Consider the following 20024-nt stretch of genomic DNA (forward strand, 5'->3'; position numbering starts at 1 on the left):
CGATCTCGCGAACCGAGGTCGGCCAAACTTGAACAGACCCATAGAAAACAGAGTGTGTGGTCGCAACACAACTCACTTATTCCATCACCTTGCAAAGGGTTAAAGGTCAGACTCAGGATTTGATTTCATTGAGATCTTTTTACAGAGGTGTTCCAAACACAGGGAGTACTCGACTCAAGGCTAACCTATTACAGATCTTTCCAAAATTTAGGCTGCCGAGGAGTACAACAAAAGAAGTAGTTCCTTGCAACTCTCCATCTACAAATGAACACTATGAGTAGGAGAAGGGGTGCCGTCTTCTTCAATGTCCATACTGGACGCTCCCTCATCCTCCTCGGGGTCCTCTTGAGCTTCTAGGTGCATATGGAGGGCATGCATATCGTCGAGCTCGGCTTGGTGCTCGTCCAGATGAGCATTGGCAACCGCCAGCTCCATCTCCACTTCCATTTTCTCCTCCGACAGCTCGATCATGCCGTCCACCAGGTCGGCTACTTCTCCTTCGAGCTCAGAGATCCTGTCTTGCATGTCATGGATCTGAACGCCTCGTTGGATAAGCTGATAGGTTTGGCCTACCAGGTCTCTTCTGGCTGCCTGGAGGTGTCCTTGAGCATCCACGGCGGTCCGAGCAAGAATGGTCATGGCTCTTCCTTGGAGCTCGATCAGCCGATAGAGGGCTGTCATACACCTGATGTTGGTGGAGATGGTGACCATAGAGTAGGTGGTGGCCAGCACCTCGATATTTCCGACGCGGTCAAGCCACGCCGGATCCAACCGGTTCCTGGCAGGGAACAGGCCGATGGGGTCTAGGGTGACCTCCAGTGGGTGTAACTGACAGAAACGAGTAAGGAGCTGAAGGGCGGCGGACTCCTAGGTGTCTTCTGGGGCAAGACCATAGGCTGATATCCCGAATCAGGGCCAATCGGGCCGCACAGGAGGAGGAGGTACCACCGCCTGTATGTTGCACGTCTGGACGCCTTGCTCCAGGTACAATCGTCCCGCATACAACGGTGGGGACTGGTACCCGAACCATTTCAAGGTATCCCACAAGATCGCGGGGAAGCCCTCGAAGTGTAGACACGTGGAATGGAAGGTGCCATCCGCTCCAAACAGAACGTGTCCGGGGACGGCCATCTGGAACCAAGAAACAAAAACCACGTGAGATAGACTCCAAAGATCAGGGGTCGGACAAAGAAAGCATTCGGTTTTTAACCGAAAACACACTGGAAGAACTAGAAATCCTTAGAACTGAAGAAGAGCTCTCCGAGCAAGGTTGCTTTTAAGGGAGGTGACTTAACAGATTTTAGCTTATGTCGCATGCACGGCCTACCTCGTTCTCAACCAAAACAACTGCCAAAACTTGGTCTTACGCAGTTAGTGCCGGTGGCAAGGCAACAAGTACATCTCTCCCTATAATAGCTAGTCGGTTCTAGCAACGTCTCCTAAGCGAACGCGGTTAGTGTACCTGCAGAAAACACCACCACAGACGAACCTTTCGTGCCAGCACCCACGAAAGCGTTCCCAAATATTACCGCTCACTATAGAAACGGCACCCATGCGTTCAAGGCTGCATGGACAGCACTCAACCGTGGAAATAGGTTCCCTTTGAATGGAACCGTATAACCCTTCGCATACTCACGATGCGGAATCAGCGCACGTGTAATAGACGTGGCAAACAACCGTGCTGATAGGCTCGTTGGAATCGAACCGTACCAACCTTCGTATGGATTACATACGGAACCTGCGCACGTATGATAGATGTGGGCGAAACAACCGCGATGATAGGGTCCTTTGAATAGAACTCCCTATCAACCCTCGCATACTCGTGATGCGGAACTCGGCACACATATAATAAACGTGGCGAAGTGCTGGAAGGGTTAGCAAGATAACCAAATAAATATTAGCCACCTAAAACAACCCCAAAATCCCCCAGGGCCTCTCGCACTAAAGTCATCCTTAACGATCGTAAGAGATTTTTTAAAAGAGTTTCTTGCAACTTTTATCTTTTCAAAGAAGTGTTAGGGCTTGTTGTGTTCTCTGTATGGCTAAACCAGTTCTGGTACCAGCTGTGGCGGATCCACTTCGGATCTACTCGGTTAAACATGATTTAGCCGCATAATACGCGACGCTCATGCCTAAATCGAGTAAACACGAAGTGCCGTCGGATTTCTTCCGATTAACCACTTGAACAGGACCATTTAGCAAACCCACACGAGGGTGAGCGGTTCCAGCGAATACAACAAGTCCACCGAGTTAACAACTTAACCGTTTAGTTTGATTATGAAATAAACATCAGAGTTTTACAAAGTTCAAAAGAAAACAGACAGAAGGCAAAAACGAGCGGAAGCTAAACGCAGGGGTCGGACATCCTTGGTGAGGCCATCCAAGACGTCAGTGATCCCTCTCCTCGCCGTTCGAGGAGGGATCCCACTCGACCATCCAACCCGGAGGGAGTTGGGGCGGCCAAGTGCCAACAGAGAAGGGCTCGGGAGCAGCGGTTTCACCTGAAAAGAAAGGCCACAACAAGGCTGAGCTACTAAGCTCAACAAGACTTAACCGACAGGAGTAAAGCGACTCCTCCAAATCTAGACATGCAAGGCTTTTTGGCTGAGGGGTTTGTTTGCCAAGAAGCACTAAGTAAAACCCTATTTTCAAGTTTTAGCTTCCGGTTCTAAGTTCCTTATCCGGTCTAAGTTTTACAACCTATTCTAGGCAATCATAGAACCAACCAAAGGTATATATAACATCATCAAGACCATGTCATCATCATATTTGTTTCTTACTCAGGGTAGCATAGCGATCAAGCAGTCTCAAACTGTGAGAGGCAGACGAATCAATTCGAGTTCTTTAACCATGCATGGTGAACCTAACCTCACGACATCCGCGCACCACGAAGGTCGCTTCCTGTGTCGGCCTTCCCCATCAATCCCCTAACCCGTGTCGGGCCCATTTCCTTTGGTGCAAGGTTCCACAGACCCGGCCTCTGCCGTTCTGTGACCACGCTTGCCACCACGTGCGACAGCTAGCAGGGGAAACTCCGTTCCAAGAACAATGGGGCGACCGCTCACGTCTAGGTTCAATCCGGTACTAGGCTTCCTCATCCCATACTAAGTATGAGGTTAGTACTTTCAAACACTTGATCACGAACACCACCACTGTTGGGCCTTAGCAAGTTTCATAGACAGACGGGGCGATCAACCGACCACCAAAGAGTTACCCAAAACCCTGCCCCGTCCATCGTCCTTACAGTTGCGACAGGAGGAAGACAACCAACTCCTACAACTCGCGAGTGACAGGAAATCACTCGACTTTTACCGCTTCCTATTTAAGCAAAGCAGCTACTCGATCCAACAGCTAGTGTTCAGATCAGGGGAGCTAAGTTATGCATCTATGGTTCCAAACAACTCCTATACGTAAATGCATAGACAAGATGCAGAAGGCATGCGCAAGTTTGGCAAACAATGGGATTTCATGCATCCGGGGCTTGCCTTCAAGCGAGAAAGGAGGAAGCTGCTCTTCTGCTTGGGCGGCTTCGGCTTCTGGCAGCTAGGGCAAGGGGAACTCCGGCGGGGCTTGCGCATTCCCTTTTATAGCGGCGCGGGAGGGAGAAGGGGAGCGGCGCGAAGGCCGGGGAAGAAGCGATGGAGTGCTCTGCCCGGGCGGCGATTGAGCGACGAGGGCGGTGGAGCAGGACTTCGGGGATGACGCCAGCGGTCATTGGGCTCTGGCGTCAGGGCGGCGCAGGCGCGGGTTTGCCGGTGGTTGAGATTTGGCGGAGGCGGGCGTCGTCGTGCGGTGGAGCTGATGGAAGTGACCGGGATAACGGCGCTAGGAACGAGGGCGCACAGGTAAGAAGACAGGCGGCTGCGGGCGCGCGAGCGAGCGCGGAGTAACAGATTGTCGGGCGGCTTCTGACAGGGCGGGAAAAGGAGCTGTCGCGGCCGTGGTCGGGATTGGCGGAGGAGGAATCGTCGAGTAGCGAAGACCAGGCGGCGCGACTGTGGCGAAGTGACGGAAAAGACGGACGACATCGGGCTCTACGGCCGGGATCTGGCGATGTGATGATGGGCGCGGGCAGCGAGGTGCTGCAGAAAGGTTGCAGAGGGGTTTCCGCTGTGATTGGGGAAGGGGGCGCGAGAATCCACTCGGTCGCGGCCCGAAGACGAGGTGGAGCGGCGGGCGTCGGAGGAGTTGAGCCACGCGGCGGGGAACTCTGAAGCGGGCATGCAACTCGAGTGCGCCTGTTGCGGGAGATCTGGGGGAAAAGATCTCGTGGGTCCACCGGTCAGATTGAAGAGAGGTGTTGGGGAAGACTTAGAAGAATCCGGCGGGTGAGTTGGGGTCGGCGGGGTCGGAGCTGGAGGCCAGCGGAGAGGGGTCGGGTCTCAGGGGTCGGGACCAGACTGGAGGTTGAACACTTAGGCTGGGAAAACTAGGACTGATCAGGGGCTCGGATTAAGATTAACTCGAGAGATTTGGGGGTCGGTCGTCACAAGTAGGTAGCGGCACACTCAACCCTGACATTGGCGTACATGGGGCAGCCTCGCAGGATGCCGCCTGAAGCCACCTGAGCAACATCGACAAAGCCGCGAGCCCGCGCAGGTCTAAGGACAAAGCGTATATGTTGTTTAAAGAGAGAACTACTTCTCGTGTTGGGTCAGTCCTAACACATGTCTCCACATGTGTCCACATTATTAGTTCAACATCTCCATGTTCATGACTTGTGAAGGTGGGAAACTGGGAACTTGACTCAGCGTTCAATTAGTCTGGTCAAAACGATACGATAATTTACTCCAAGAAAAAAACGATTGGATAGAATGGTTGCAAAGAAACGTGGGAACAAATCATAGGGGGTATTAGCATAAAACAAACCAACGTTGCCACGTCATACGCCAACACATCAATAAATCAGTCCAGCATGTGTATTTGGACCGCATATGACTGTATGTGACAACTTGATATATCCATTTGCACGTTTTATAGACTAAAATGATACAACAATACTAGTTGTATGGTGCATACAATTTACTCTTATTGATTTGGAAATGCTATGCCATATCAATTGATTTCTCTATCTATTGGACTTCATTGATTGGTCTCCCGACATTCTATTTTGACTTTGGTATCATTGGATTTCAGTTATCTCATGAAGCTTTCATCACACAAACATAGTGGGACTAAAATGAAGCTTGTGCTTCACTTAACTTGCTAACACTCCGCTCTCACTCTCATGCAAAAGCATTCATCCATTCATGCATTCATTTCATACATGCAAGCATTGCTTTGCATTGCAATGCACCAAAGTGTAGAGGCGAGAGCGCAAGATGCCGATGAGCCGAGAGCGCCTACATCCAGACCTCTATTGAGCATAAATGCCATAAAGCGAGCGCCAAGTACGTCTGAATGGTTGTATGTGCCAAACAGTGGCTATAAATGTTGAAGGCCCCCTGAAAAATCATAATGCCAAAAACGATTACATCTTTGTGAGTAGAAAAGTCAAGAAAGGCCTGCTCTGTTACTATCTAATTCATAACTTTAGCGAGACAAAGGAAGTTATATTGATTTTTGCAGCTCAAAGAATGCTTGCTAAGTAGAAGACGGTGCATGAGGGGCTCAACATCGACTCCGACATCAACTACCACTTCACCTCACCTCTCAACATTGACTCAAGAGGTTTGAGGGATTAAACTTTGGTAGCATGTAATTGCAATAAGTTCTTGCATTATCGAACTGACGAGGCTGCACGATAGGCTGCTACACTTTTATTTAAATTTACAAGATCTACGCTCTAGAACCTTCATCATGAACACTGGTAAAAGAGGGGCTACATGGGTATCAGGATGAACAACATCACCCCGAACAACAAGGTCTTTCCCAGCTAAATAGGATCTAGATGGTGGGGGGGAGGGGGGGGGTTGAATAGTCGAAGCTGGTTATAAACTTATACGGTGCAAAAAGTTGTGAAGGCAAAAAAGTCTCGTGTCAAGAATCAAACCTTTTTTTGATCTTAGGCATGATAAAACTGTTGTTGTATTAAGTTATATCCATACACTGGATATTATCAATAATTTATATGTATAACTTAAGCAAAAAATATATGTATAAATAATCTCTTAGTCTAACTTATTAAATGACATGCACAAAAAATTGTATGCATAACTTTTAAAAAAATGTTGAAAAATAAAAATCAGTCATGATATCAAATTCTGTTAGCAAATTGTGCGCATATACATATAACTTATGTGAATGACATATACTGTGCAGATGGCTTAATGAAGAAAAAAACCAGTCATTTGTCAAAGATAAAGACGTTTTTAATCTTAGGCATGATTAAGTACACACTTACATATTGTGCAGCAATCTTCTTGATTCCAGGCATGACATTCTCGTTTTTCGCATGGCTTTAGCGCTTCGCATATTGGCTTAGCATGTTCCTACGGTTATGTAATTAAAAAGATTAAGCTTTAAAAAACATAGTATATACAAACATGTGGTAAGTGTAAGAGGCAAAGAATAGTGGTATGCAAAAAAAAATGTGTGGTGTTAACATGTGCATGCATAAAAAGATGAGGGAAAATTGCGTGTTGCCTACAGAATAAAAATTGCGTAAAAACTTACTTCTCTGAAATGGAAATGTGTCTCACCACTGTATGATAACAATAGCCGTAGGACGAATACACTATCATTCCTGGTGGCGTGGGTTGGGGGAAAAAAGGAAATAATTCCTGGTGGCGTGGGTTGGGGGAAAAAAGCAAATAATGGCGTATGTGTTAGACTAGTATAATGCCCGTGTGTTGCTACGGTGAAACTCATTCTTGAATCTCTATAGTTGGTTGATGTAAAGTGTTCCTTTTCCTTGTGTTTGATCAATGGAATACACATGTTGTATGGCTGCGAAAAGAGTATTTGATATTGCTAAGCTTTTTGTGCGTACCTCGTGTATAATCTTCTAACACTAACACCTTTGCTAGGGCAGTTTCTACACGTTTTGTTTTTATCCTTCATGATTAAATTTGGGCAATGTATGATCTTTTCCCTGTCCATCTGAGTTAAGTGAATCTGAGTTGGGTGGCTATGAACGAATTATGGTTCAGTTCCTGATGATCAATCGGTTTGTTTTCCTCAACTCTCATTATCAGTTCCTGGTAAAGCACTTCAAAACTATCCATTGGTAGTAACAGTGAGAGGAATGGAACATTTTGACACGCTACCCTGCATTAGCACTGGAGGTGTTGTACTGCAGCTCCGACCAAATTTATGACCATCATGGAAGAAGGCACCTTGGATGTTCAGAAGAGTAAGTTACACTTGTTTTGTCCTACCACGGTTGAAAAGCTGAAAAAGTAGCCAGTATTATGTTTGCCTTCTCGCCAACATGCAACTGGCCAAGCTTCAGTTCACCGTGATCTGATTGATGTTGAAACTTATGAAAAAAAAAGTATTTTAGAACCTTATGAAATGGTATATTGAATTGCCAGAGGTTCAGAATTTATAATATTTCATAAGACCACATGCCTGCAGCCTGCCATTGTAATACCAAAGCACATGTTTAAAATGCCTTTCCCAACACTTCAGGTTATCTGTACACATAACAACACAACATTTGCTTCTCCTCCATCTAGTAAAAGAGAAAATGTAATTCCCATATTTCAGTGATGCGGAGGAGCCGCGGTTTATCAACAATTACAAGAGTTGAACATCAAGTTTAGCGACCAAACCGGCAGCGCTGCGCCGAACGGAGAGTTCCTTGGGCCGGTCCGGTTTGCCACCATCGCCCTTCATGCGTGTCGCCGCGGCGGAGGCCGCCGGGGACGAAGGAAGCAAGGAGATTGTCGTGCTGTACCGTTGCACCAGGTTCTCGAGGGCACGCGGCGGGCGGCGCGGTGTGGAGGCATGCCGCCGGACGAAGCTCCACCGCCTCCGCTTCGCCGTTCCGGCCGCCGACGGCACGACCGCCGACGACATGGATAGCTCGCTGGCGTTGGCCGAATCGTCTCTCGGCCCGCTGATCTACCACCGTCTCTTCCGCCGATAGCTCCACGAACCGACCGACCTCGCCTCCGCTTCGCCGTCCCGGCCGCCGGAGACATGGAGAGCACGCTGTTCAACATGCTTTATCAGCCAGGAGAAGAATATCAAATTAAATATCAATAAATACAATATACGAGCTTAATTCTTTAATTCTCTGAACGAATATGGCTGCACCCCGTCATACAGAAGTAGCTACAAATCAATACTTACAACACCCATTTGTGCAACCCAAGATTTTGTCATAGGAAGAAGAAGAAATCAAAGGAAAAATAGAAACAACAAACCATGCACGGGAGGCTTCTTTCCTCTTCGATCTCCACTTCTCGCCGCCAACATTGTTGGCACCCTTATATCTCCTCTATCTTTAGACACTTTATGTTTAAATTAGCTTAGGTCTCACGTTGGTATGAGATTATAACAAAGCATCATGTATGCCTAGTGTGCTTTGCTTCCAATAGAGGATGCAGATAGCCACAATGATTTTTACCATTTTTTCCTGCCAAAATCACCATTTGGAACATCATACAGTTCACAATGAAGATGGAATCACAGTTTCTTGGGCCTTCGTTCCCTTCGGCCTCCACATGGTCCGGGCTTTCACCATGGTCGGACCTGATTCAAGGCTCACCAGATGCTCACAGTGCAATGTTGTTTCTCCAGACTCGCTGTTGCAATCAGTGTGCACGGTAGTGTGTGACTGCAGCACACTATCCCGGCCACACTCCCTTTTGTAATCCAGCACAATGCTCGCCAGTTCATGGTTCTCAAGAATGGAGATCGGTGCACTCTGATAAAGGTGAATGTAAAGTTAACTGGTGTATGTGAAAACACTTGTGTGCTAGGGACTTGTATACTAAACTGTCTTCTATTTTTGGTTTCTTTACCAATCCTATCAGTTCCATATCAACTTTATTTTCCCCCTTAATACATACAAGAAGACTGCCAACTAATTAAGCAGGAAGGAAATCCAAATGATAAGTTTGTCATAAAAATTTGTGCCCACCGATAAGTGCATGGGACCAGCCAAGAATATATAGCATATCACCAATCAAGCAAATAAGAATTATCTCTACTCATATTTTTTATAGTTTAGATACATTGACTTGTACACAGGCTGCTCTTGCAAGTAAGCAACCCAGGTCAGTGACATTGTTAGGTACCTAGGTGACCAACCAAATATAGTTAAATGTCCAGGAGAAGCATTGGGTGTCCAACTTGTATATTCCTTGTCATAAATAAGTTAGCCAAAATAATATATCACCTAAATAATATATTGTGAGAGATTGGATTTGCTTGTTCGATGAATAGTCAAGTGGACACCTAATCATATCCAGTGACATGATTCTGAGGCCCCTCAAGCACCTAACATTCCAATGTTCATTAACTTCTGCAATCAGTTGGCTACTGAAGTTCTGGCAACAGAACATACAGGATTGGGCATAAGTAAATGATCTGTTTGCCACATGATTGCCAAATGCCCCAAAACAAAATGCCAGGAAACACATAAGGCGACCTCAATGCAATGTTCAGAGGTACAGAAGATAAATTGAAAGATTATTCTTGTTAAGGATCCTCAAGTACGAAACAAAATAGTTCAAATACAGAACAAGTACTAAAATAATGTGCTAGGGTATCTATTCAAGTGTCTAAACAAGAAATATCAACAAGTTCAGTAAGGGCGTATCATCGGAAATAAAATTACCTCAAGAATCCTTGCAATGTATTTAACATTATTGACATGCTGATTATATCAAGATCAGCCCACCAATGCTGCATTAAACAGAAGCAAAATATATAAAACAGCAAACGAAAAAACAAATGTTATGAATAGACTTGCAATCTAAATATTAATTCAATTAACTTACAGTCAGGCCTGTATGGACATATTTGGCTGCAGTAGCGCTTTTATCCTCTGGCAGTTTTGGAAGTTTGCGGTTGTCTTCATCGACAATAGTGGATCGCTCAAAAAAGTAGGGTTCTATTTCAGTCCGCACTTCATTTGGAATTCTTGCAAGCTTCCTAGTGAGCTTGTTCATCATAACCCATTTACTGCAGATACAGACATAAGAACAAGTTGCAACAGAATGTCAGTCTGATGCAAGTTGCACAATAATTTTGAGGAGAAATATTTGTTAGTGCAGCATTGTAGGCCAATCGTAACATGTCGATTGGGTGACATAAACTGGTAATGTAGTTTTGTGATTAATGGTATAAATATATCAGAGTGGCTGAGATTTGAACCTTGTTGCCTTCAGTATCGTGTCGCCTGTTATAGAATCACGTATATGCCAATCCCGACGCATTCCATTTTTACCATTAGCACTAACCCATGTATCTACTTCAACATTATCACCCCTGCAGCAGAATAGACGAGCAAACTCAGAACATGTATCAGTAGAATCCAGATGGAAGGGGCTGCCTTAAGCTCACAAAACACAAACTTATAATATCTTAAGCTCACGAAACACAAACTTATAATATCTTTTAGGAAACATGAGAAAATATATTAAGAGGTTCAATGAGGGTATCCGTATCAATTATTAAAGTCTGCAAACTGCCTGAAGTGAGATATAACCACGCTCCTCCAAAAAGTTATTGTCAAACAGCACAAAAGACCAGGGACCTTTCCTTTCACATTTATTGTCAAACAACTTGAAAACTCCATTCAACTGATTACTCAATACCCAGCACCAAGGAAACAAGCTGTAATCAAAATCATTATGTGCCCCACACTGTTGGCATGTCTCCGAGAGTAGCCACATGATGTCAAAAGCTAGGGGGTACATCTTAATTCAAGCTCAAATGACAATTAGAAAACTAAAATAACAACATGCAATTCTGCGAACCATACCAGCATGGATAACGCTCGACAATGGCCTGCTTTGGCTAACCACCCAGAACAAGTTTCGTTTACTCATCTCTGGTGTGGAGCCGAATCCATCACCTAGCAGCCCAGCAGTCTTCACATGGTTAAGTGCAGTTTCCTGCATCAAATGCAGACTGTTTCATTGCCCGATACTAATTCACAACAATCACGCCTGAAAAGTAACAAATTCTCACCTGCAAATGGTTCATCAGTGTGTCTATAGACGCCGTCCTATCCGCCTCAATCTCATAGGACTAATGGAGAAGTTCTGCCTGAACATGAGCACATGAAAAAATAAACTGAACATCACAAATATAGCCAGTAAATGAGATGTAGATACATAAGCTGCAAAGTGAAAGGAAGATAGCCTGTTCGCTGAATATATCTATGGAGGTTTAGGCTAGAAATTTCTAATTAACAGCCTAATAGACTCGTCAACTTTAATTATATTTACTATTTCCTCATTTTCTATTCGAAGGACCAAGCTAGAACCATTTTCCTCCCTCCCATGCAGGGTAATAAGCGTGCTTGTAATATAAGTGTAGGATCAGATATTTCACCTTTTATACAAATAACAGAATTTATTGGATGGGAGAATATACATAGAACCATCTAGGATGCAAAAGTTAATGGTAAAAATGCTTCATTTACATGCTAAAAGCTCTGAATCTAAAATAAGAGGAAAACACAAACTCACCTGATGTATGTAAGAACTTGGTTGTTTGTAGCCAGTGCTCAACTTCGTTCAATTAACAAATCTGACAAAGTGAAAATAGTGGAGATGAGTATTGAACCAAAATGAAAATGCTGGTAAACAAGTTTGACCACTGCAAAAAATAGGTAAGGTAAACAAAAAAAATGTTTCCAGGGGAAAATATTTGCATCCACGGACCACTGCATTAGAGCTCGCTGGATGCGAATCAGCGGGGACAGCAGCAGTGAGCATCAAAATGAAACCTCATGGAGATGCAGAAGATGGTGGTGTGGTAATTCACTCTCATGCATTCAGGCTATGGATTGAAAAAATTGGGGAAAAATGAAGAAGCCTGACTGCAACATCTCGTATGGGGAAGAAGAAGTCGAGGGGGAAGGCGAGCGGCAGCGGCGCAGGGCAAGCGAGGAGAGGAGGAGGGCGAGCGGCGGTGGCGGCGGCGGCGCAGGGCGAGCGAGGAGGGCGGGCGGCTGCGGCGCAGGGAGGAGGGCGAGCGGCGGCGGTGGCGCAGGGCGAGCGAGGAGGAGGGCGTGCGGCGGCGGCTGATCACTGGAATCGACGGCAAAATGGGATGCGCGGGTTGAAAGGAGGCGAAGCGAACGGCGCGGGAGGGTTGCAGTTGCGGAATCGATCAGAGGAACCCCCGGGATGCGCGGGTTGGAGGGAGGCGAAGCCGACGGCGGGTGGGTCGCAGCTGCGGAATCGATCGGAGGAACCACGACGTACGAAGTTTTTTTCGCTGCCGCCTCGAGGATGCGGTGGCCATTTACCAAGTCGACACGGCCGGCGTCGCGCGGGTCCCTGAAGTGGTGTAGGAACCGGAGGATGATGGCGTCGATGTCGGAGGACGGCGGGAGGTCGTCGGTGGACATGGGTGGAGGGCGAAGGTGGGAACCGGCCGCAGGCCCCGGATCCGGACGGAGCGGCGGCGGGATGTCGAAGGTGGAGATGGGGTGGAGGGCGAAGGTAGGAACTGGCCTCCGGCCTCGAAGCCGGACGGAGCGGCGGCGTCTCGATCCCCCGAGGTAGGGGCCCGGAGCGGCGACATCTCGATCCCCCGAGGGAGGGTAGGGGAACGAGGGAGCTGAGCTCTTTCCCCTTTAACCCCCTCGCTTTCCTATTTTTTCCAACTGAGCCCCCCTATACTCTTTTGCAAAATTAGGGCGACGTACGAAAGGCCCTGGCAGAGACGTTGCTTGCTTTAATAATAGGTATAGATTTGTGATGTAGGGGGGTGTGATCACAAAAAAAAAGTGGTGTAAACTAAACTGCCTCGTGTTGTTAGATATGCGCCCAAAGGCTGTTGGCATATCATATATGCCAACTGTTGTGGACCTGCTGTGTACAAGCTTGAATACTTTGGGGAAGTTTGATATGGCAACAAATGCATCTTGTTTGATGATGTCAATATTTTTGAAAGGACATATCACCTCAAACCTTTAATGCCTAAAATTTGCAACAAGTAGGTACCAAAAACTATTTCTACAAGAGGGACAAGCACCTGACAGATAAAAAAATAGTTGTAACAACAGCTATGTGTTCGTAATTTATTACAAGTATGTAAAGTTTTCAATATACAAAATTTGTTAGAAAAGGTTATAACGGCCTTGATACAGCTTGACATATAAGTTGTTTGCATGTGTTTGTGATATAAAATAACTTGTTTAGTAATTTTTGCTAAATTTGAAGGAGTTACATTCAATAACATTACATAATAGAAACAGGAAAATGTAAAGGAGTTTTGCGCATAACATTTCCTATATACAAAAAATATGTAAAACTGTTCCAGAAACTAAGTTGTACCCAGAACCAAAACATTATAGAAAAACTTATACATGCAACTTATTTGACACAAAATCTTTGTGCATAATTAACTCATTCTAGACAACTTATACACACTACTACTTATGAGAATTATTGGCATGACTATTAATTTATGTGCATTACTTAGAAGATGCACTCTTTTTGCCTAACTTATTGGCACAAAATAATCTGCGTGACACAACTTATTGGCATGTCAAAAGTTTATCCACATAACTTATTCACATATATCCCAGCAACAAAAGAAGAGAGAGGATAGCATCAAACATACCGCCCATTCTTTAACATTGCTAGGCACAGAGTGCGTGCTGGCACCGTCATCATCACAGCTAGTGTCCAGAGTTTTCAGCCAAAAAAATAAGACAATAAGAACCGTTGAATATTGAACTAATAAAATTGTTGAACATTGAACAGCTCCTTTTTGGTATGGAAATTCAGTGCTTTAATCCCCCCCTCCCAGCCCAAAAAAAGCTGGTATTGGTTTCAGTCATTCATAATAACTGGGACGGCAAAGAAGATATCACGATACTATCTAGCTAGTGTGCCAGTTCAGCTACACGGAATTTAAAAAGTGAAAAAAAAGGAAGAGAAGGTGCTTGTATTACTAATAATAAGTAGTGGAACCAGGCATGCAGCATTCTGAAAATAACTTTTCCAACAAATATAACTTTTGACACATACAACTTAGCAGGTAACCTTTCAAGCATAACTTATTATGAACAACTCTTTAGCATGAACTTATTATGACATATTTTTGGCAGTGACTTATCATGCAGAGGAGGTGCTTGACTAAGCTCCACCCTCTATTATCATTATAAATTTTTAGCAGCAACTTATTATTGCAACCTTTTTAGCATAGATCTTTTTAGAAAAAAAATCAAGGCAAACATTGTGACACAACTTTTCTGTGAACAACTTTTCCTAAATAACTATACCTTTGAATCTTGCACACAAGTATTATCCTTCTTGTTTGACGAAGAAACTCCTCGGACTATCACTTTCATCCATTCTGCCTGGAAGAGGCAATAAAAAAGAAGCCAATTGTTTTAAAAACAGTTACTCAATAGATGCAAAAACATAAACCACATTAGTGCTCAGTATTGGTACTGCTTATACTACATAAAACGAATGAACATTTGTAGTGAACTTTGACAAGAAGGCTACTGAAGGTACATTCAATGAGCTTATGAGCATGAAAATCCAAGAAAGGTTACTAGATATATCATCAACAAAAAAAACATCATCTGTGAGCCACTTAAACTTCAAGCAATCATGAAAATAAAGCTGAACGAAAACCAACAGACTGATAGGCATCGAATTTACTATGGATTGCCTACACCACGAGTTTACATCACAGCCAAGCCTGGGGAGATGGTAAATGTTCTAAAACCAGCATCACAATTCATTTTGCATTTCAAACATTTGTGAACCAACCCTAACATTTAGTTTCCATAGATAATTTACACCTCGAAAAAGTTATTTCAAAAAAACTTCATCCTAAAGCACAAACATAATTCAACCAGTTGATTTCGGTTGAATACCTGGAGAGATTGCCAACGCTCATGCACAAAAGGGGCTCGTCTGTGGCGGCGGCAACCAACCTAATCCCCCACATCGATGAAAATGAATATGAATCCGAGTCCAAAATTGATTTCAAGTTCATCAGGCGAAAAAAATTCCTGGGAACCAGAACGCCCCTGAAACAAAATCCTCCCATTACTCTCAGGCCCATCCTCATCGGTGAAAAGGGAGATGAATCCGATACAAAAGAATTTAAGTTCATCACACGAATCGCGCTACCAGCCCCCGAGCCCCATAAAATCCTCCCATAGCTCTCATACTCAACCTAGTACCCACTCAACTCGAAAAAAACTCTCAAGTTTCAGAAATGCTGGAACCCTAGTGAACACCATAGCGAGTTTGTCCCAATCCGCAACAGATGCGTGATGCGGGATAACTCAGATGGAACCGTCCCCTACCGAGGTCGACGGGTTCGAAGATGTGGTTCTGGAATCGCCGCCAAAACTCTCGGCCGCGGGGGAGAGACCGAGAGAGACGAACAGACGAGACGCGATAGGAGTGAGGCAAAACAGGAAACTGATTTTGAAATCCTAATTTTCCTTGCCATAATGAATTTTGTTGACCGGTGTGGGCCTGCAGATTGTCGGGGAGGGGGGTGGGAGGGAGGAAGAAAATGCCGGGTGCGGCAGGGGTGCGCAGACAGAAAGGAGGAGCCCTCCGCGCGACGGTTCAGTAACGGACCAGGCGGGCAGCGCGGTCGGGGAGTCCTTTAATTCCGAGTGTGTTTGGAAATGCCGAATGGAGGTGTTTCTACGAGGAGATGAAAGATTCTATTCACCCCACTAGCATCCAACTTTTTCCTGTCGTTATCTACATTTATGTTTTAGTCTTTAAGTACATGTAATATTGGAATTACTTAGTGCACAATCTAATTTGGTCACCTAGAAATAACTGTAACCACAACAAAGGCATAAATAATGAGCTAGAGGTGTATTCTTTATTTGATCAAATCCTCATACAGCTGACGTTGATGTTGCTTCCTCTTGTTCTTCCTTGCCAAGCTGCATCGCTTGAGGATTCTTGTGTTCTTGTCCATCTTGCACACCATTGATAGTGTTGTCGCTACACTCAAAAATCTTGCTCTCCCTGCTTTTGCCCCATAACACACTATAAAGGCCACAAACCAATAGGAGACCACCCACAATGCTGTAATAAAAGAAAAGGGCGAAGATTAGCTGTTCAACATAATTCAATGCAACTCCTTTGCTCTTGTAGCAATATAATTTACTTACCTGCCGAGGTGAACAATCTCTCCAAGGAAGGAGGAGGAACAGAATATGGTCATGACAAAGCAGAGTGGGTTCCAGAACGCAAGGAAGACTGGGCCTTTTATCTCCACGCACCAAGCTTGCAGGTAGAAGGACACTCCAGTTACCACAAATCCCTGTTAGAACCACTGGTTTGGTCAATGCATCAAGCAAAATTGAGCAATCATGCCTTAGCTACTCTTGTTGCAACTTGACAATTATTAGGATAATATTCGAGCAAGTAAATAATCATTACTGTGTAAGCAACAGCGAGCAAGCTGACGTCAAACTGGAGCTTCCACTTTGTGAAGTCCCGCTCAGCAACTGCTGCGACAACGAATGACTGCACCGTACTAAACACACACTGCACTGTTGTGATGAGCATCTTGTTGGGATACTCCTTGAGCACAACGGCCTGCCAAACCATCCATAGCGACCATGTTACGTTGGACAGAACCATGAGAAACGTGCCGATTATCCACGTTCCACAACTTGGAGCTTTCGAGGCAGGGGCAGCGTGGGCGCCAAAGGCACGGTGATGATTGATAGGACTGAGCGATGGCCCGGTGTATAAGGCGATGGTCAAGGCACCTGCCAGGCAGAGTGCTACACCGGTCACCTTGGCTATGCCTGAGGAGCTCCTTAACTTCACCGCCTCCATCCTGCCATGCCGTTGCATGCGAAGCAATCAACACTCTAAGAAATAATTATGTTTTTTTTACTCTGCTCGTATCGAGAACATCTTTAATTTATAAACAGCAGAATCTAACTGATCAGTGTGTATACATATACATATCATACATACATACATACATATATATATATATATATATATATGTATATGTATATATATATGTGTGTATCTTGCGTGTTCAAACTGAATCTATATGCTCAGTTATTTTTCTGACTGTGTGGTTGTGAAAGTGATACGAGCTGAGATTATTATCTTTGATTTACCAATTGGGTTGGATCACGAATCTGTAGCAACTAGCAAGGTGGCGGGTTAGGGACAAAAGGAACGAGATTCTTTTAAAAAAAAGGGCAAAAGAGATTCTTAACCTTGTTAATCATCTGGACATGGTGGAAGATAACCAATTTTTTCTTATTTTTATTAAAATCTATGTAGAAGATATTTTGGCCGCGTGTAGCTTAAGTTGCTCGGTCTGAATATTTGATATACTAGGAAATGGGTCGGTAAGACTATCCCTGTTTTGGGGCGCGTTGTTAGTTTGGAGACTTGGGGACCTGGCTGGCTGGCTGGATGTTTTAGTTTTATTGAAGAAGTTTCTATCTAGTGCTCAAGTTGATGTACACTTTGATAGATGATGCGTACAGTTGTGTTACCTGAAGAGCAGTGCCAAGACGAAAGGTGATGACAGGGGTGGAGTTGCTTGTTGCAGAGGCTACTGTGGCTGATGTGAGCGTCACACTTGCATTGCTGAAATTCAGGCCTAACGTGCTCCTGGGAGTTACGAAGCGATATAAATATATAGTGTTGCATATGGCAATTTCACTACGATGTGCACATGTATGTCCAGAAGTATAAACTACAGGAACTGCAACAGCCGTACATATCCAAGGCGTGCATACGCATACATCAATCGAAGGCAGCGAATATCTAATCAGAATATGGAGATGACAAAACAACATGCATACCCAATTAAGGCGAGGAAAAACAGCTTCACGAGCAACCGAAGGGACATGGATTGCACATTTTTCCTGAGAATTGATTCAAGACAAACAAATTCAGCTCGCCCTAGAATATGTTTGGAGGCTGGATAATTGAGATTTAAAGTGATGTACCTTCCGAGAACAAGTGCGATAGGCAGCAGCCAAACTGATGCAGCAGCCTGGCGGTAGAAGACGAAGACAAAGCTGTTCATTCCATGGTCGAAGGCAGCCTTGGATATCACGTACATGCCGGCGTAGATGGCTACTATGATAATGGCGAGTATGTACGGCTTTGCGTCCATCGCAGCTTGATGATCTTCAATGAAAAGAGAATGGATCTATATATATCTAGATCCGAGAGATCAGCTAGCAACCGTTGCTGTATATGCATATGCCTGTAAGTTGATACAAATAGCGTGTTAGATCTCTCAATTTATGTAGCTGAAGAAGATGAGAAAATAGTGGCATAACCCGTGTATGTATATGCTTATATAGTTTGTTCACGATAGATAGAGGAAGGCTTACTGAGAGATGCACCGGAGAGCACTATTGGAAAACTGAGTATTGGTCCTACCCTTTGTACCGGTTGGTTTTTGACATGGTACTAATGTGAGCATCAGTACCGGATCAAACGGATAGCTCCCCAGAGCCCCCGTGACCTCCTTTAGTACCAGTTGGGATCTCCACCCGATATTAAAGGTCACCCTTTAGTACCGGGTGCCTCCACCCGGTACTAATGGGAGACCTTTAGTACCCGTTGGAGTTACCAACCGGTATTAAAGGACCTCAGCGGTCGCCCCATTATAATCCATCTCCCCCGTACCCACTCCCATCTCTCTCCGCCCTCTCCCCCTTCCTCTCTCTCTGGCCTCTCTCTCTCAGCACCGTCCCCTCCCCCTTCCTCTCAGCATCTCCTCTGCCTCCCCTCCCCTCCCCCTCCGCTCGCCCCTCACCAACAGTGAGGAGCAACGGCGAGGCGAGCTGAGGCGACAGCGGGCTACGGGCGACGGCGGGATGCAGGTGACGGCGGGCGCAGATCTGCGGCGGTGGGCTGGATGGCGGGGTGCGGGGCCGGGCGGCGGGGTGGCGAGCTGCGGGACGGGATGTGGGGCCGGGCAGCCGGTTGGATTTCCTTGTTTATTTTTTAATAGCCCTTTAGTATCGGTTATTTGACCCGGTATTAAAGGCCCCCTTAATACAGAAGTAACAATACTGCTTGCACAACCAGTACTAAAGAGGGGGGTTAGGAACTAATACTGAAGGGAATTTCCTCAGTAATACGTTTTCCCCGGTAGTGGAGATAATGCGCACAAATAAAATGTTTGTGTATCTATCCGATCACGAGTAGCTGCTTGCCTGTAACCTTCCTCGATTCACAAAAGGAAAAAAGCTATAAGTAAAGGGGAATCACCTCCGAATATTTATAAATATATAGTGGAGTCTGAATCATGAATGCATCATGGATTCATTCTATTTTGGCATTTGAGCCAACGCAAGATCATGATGATCTGTTGCGTGTGCGTGAGTCACACTTATTTTGCTCTACATATATATCAACAATACGGCGCCCGAGGTTTGGACTCAGATAACAAAAGTAACATTTAATTTGCACAAGTGGGGACGGTGATGCAGTATATATTATTTCTATATGCGTGCTGTGTCATCTCTACAAGGTCGTACTAGGTTTACGAAGAGTCACTATGTACAAATTTGCGACATTTTCTACCATCATGCTGGCATAATCAAAGGAATGCTTCTGACAAAGCAAGTCACTAATCATGCAGTACGAGAAACCAAACAGAACTTACCACCGCACCATTTTTAACATCACAAATGACGACATTCAAATTAAATGGAAGTTAAACTTCTTTGATGTGAAGTTGTGCAATTAAATTAACTTTAGATTCTGAAATTTTCCTGAAATTAGTTGGAACCTTAACTGATGAGGACATCACATGCTCGGATACAACCATATTGGCATCTTTTGACTCCGAGGTGAAACAATTCTTTATCATAATTATATGTGATACATTTGATGAATTGATGCTGCACCATGATGTGTATTCATTGTCAATTTCAGAAATACATACATGGATCA

General features: G+C 44.9%; 2 pseudogenes; both read right to left on the minus strand.

The window, feature by feature from the left end:
- Positions 1-8100: 8100 nt before the first annotated feature.
- LOC101765969 lies at positions 8101-12478 on the minus strand (annotated as a pseudogene).
- A 3313-nt stretch (positions 12479-15791) lies between these two features.
- Positions 15792-18370, minus strand: LOC101759185 (annotated as a pseudogene).
- Between the last annotated feature and the right edge of the window lie 1654 nt (positions 18371-20024).

The sequence above is a fragment of the Setaria italica genome, chromosome IX, assembly GCF_000263155.2.
Source record: "Setaria italica strain Yugu1 chromosome IX, Setaria_italica_v2.0, whole genome shotgun sequence".
In the NCBI taxonomy this organism is placed as follows: domain Eukaryota; kingdom Viridiplantae; phylum Streptophyta; class Magnoliopsida; order Poales; family Poaceae; genus Setaria; species Setaria italica.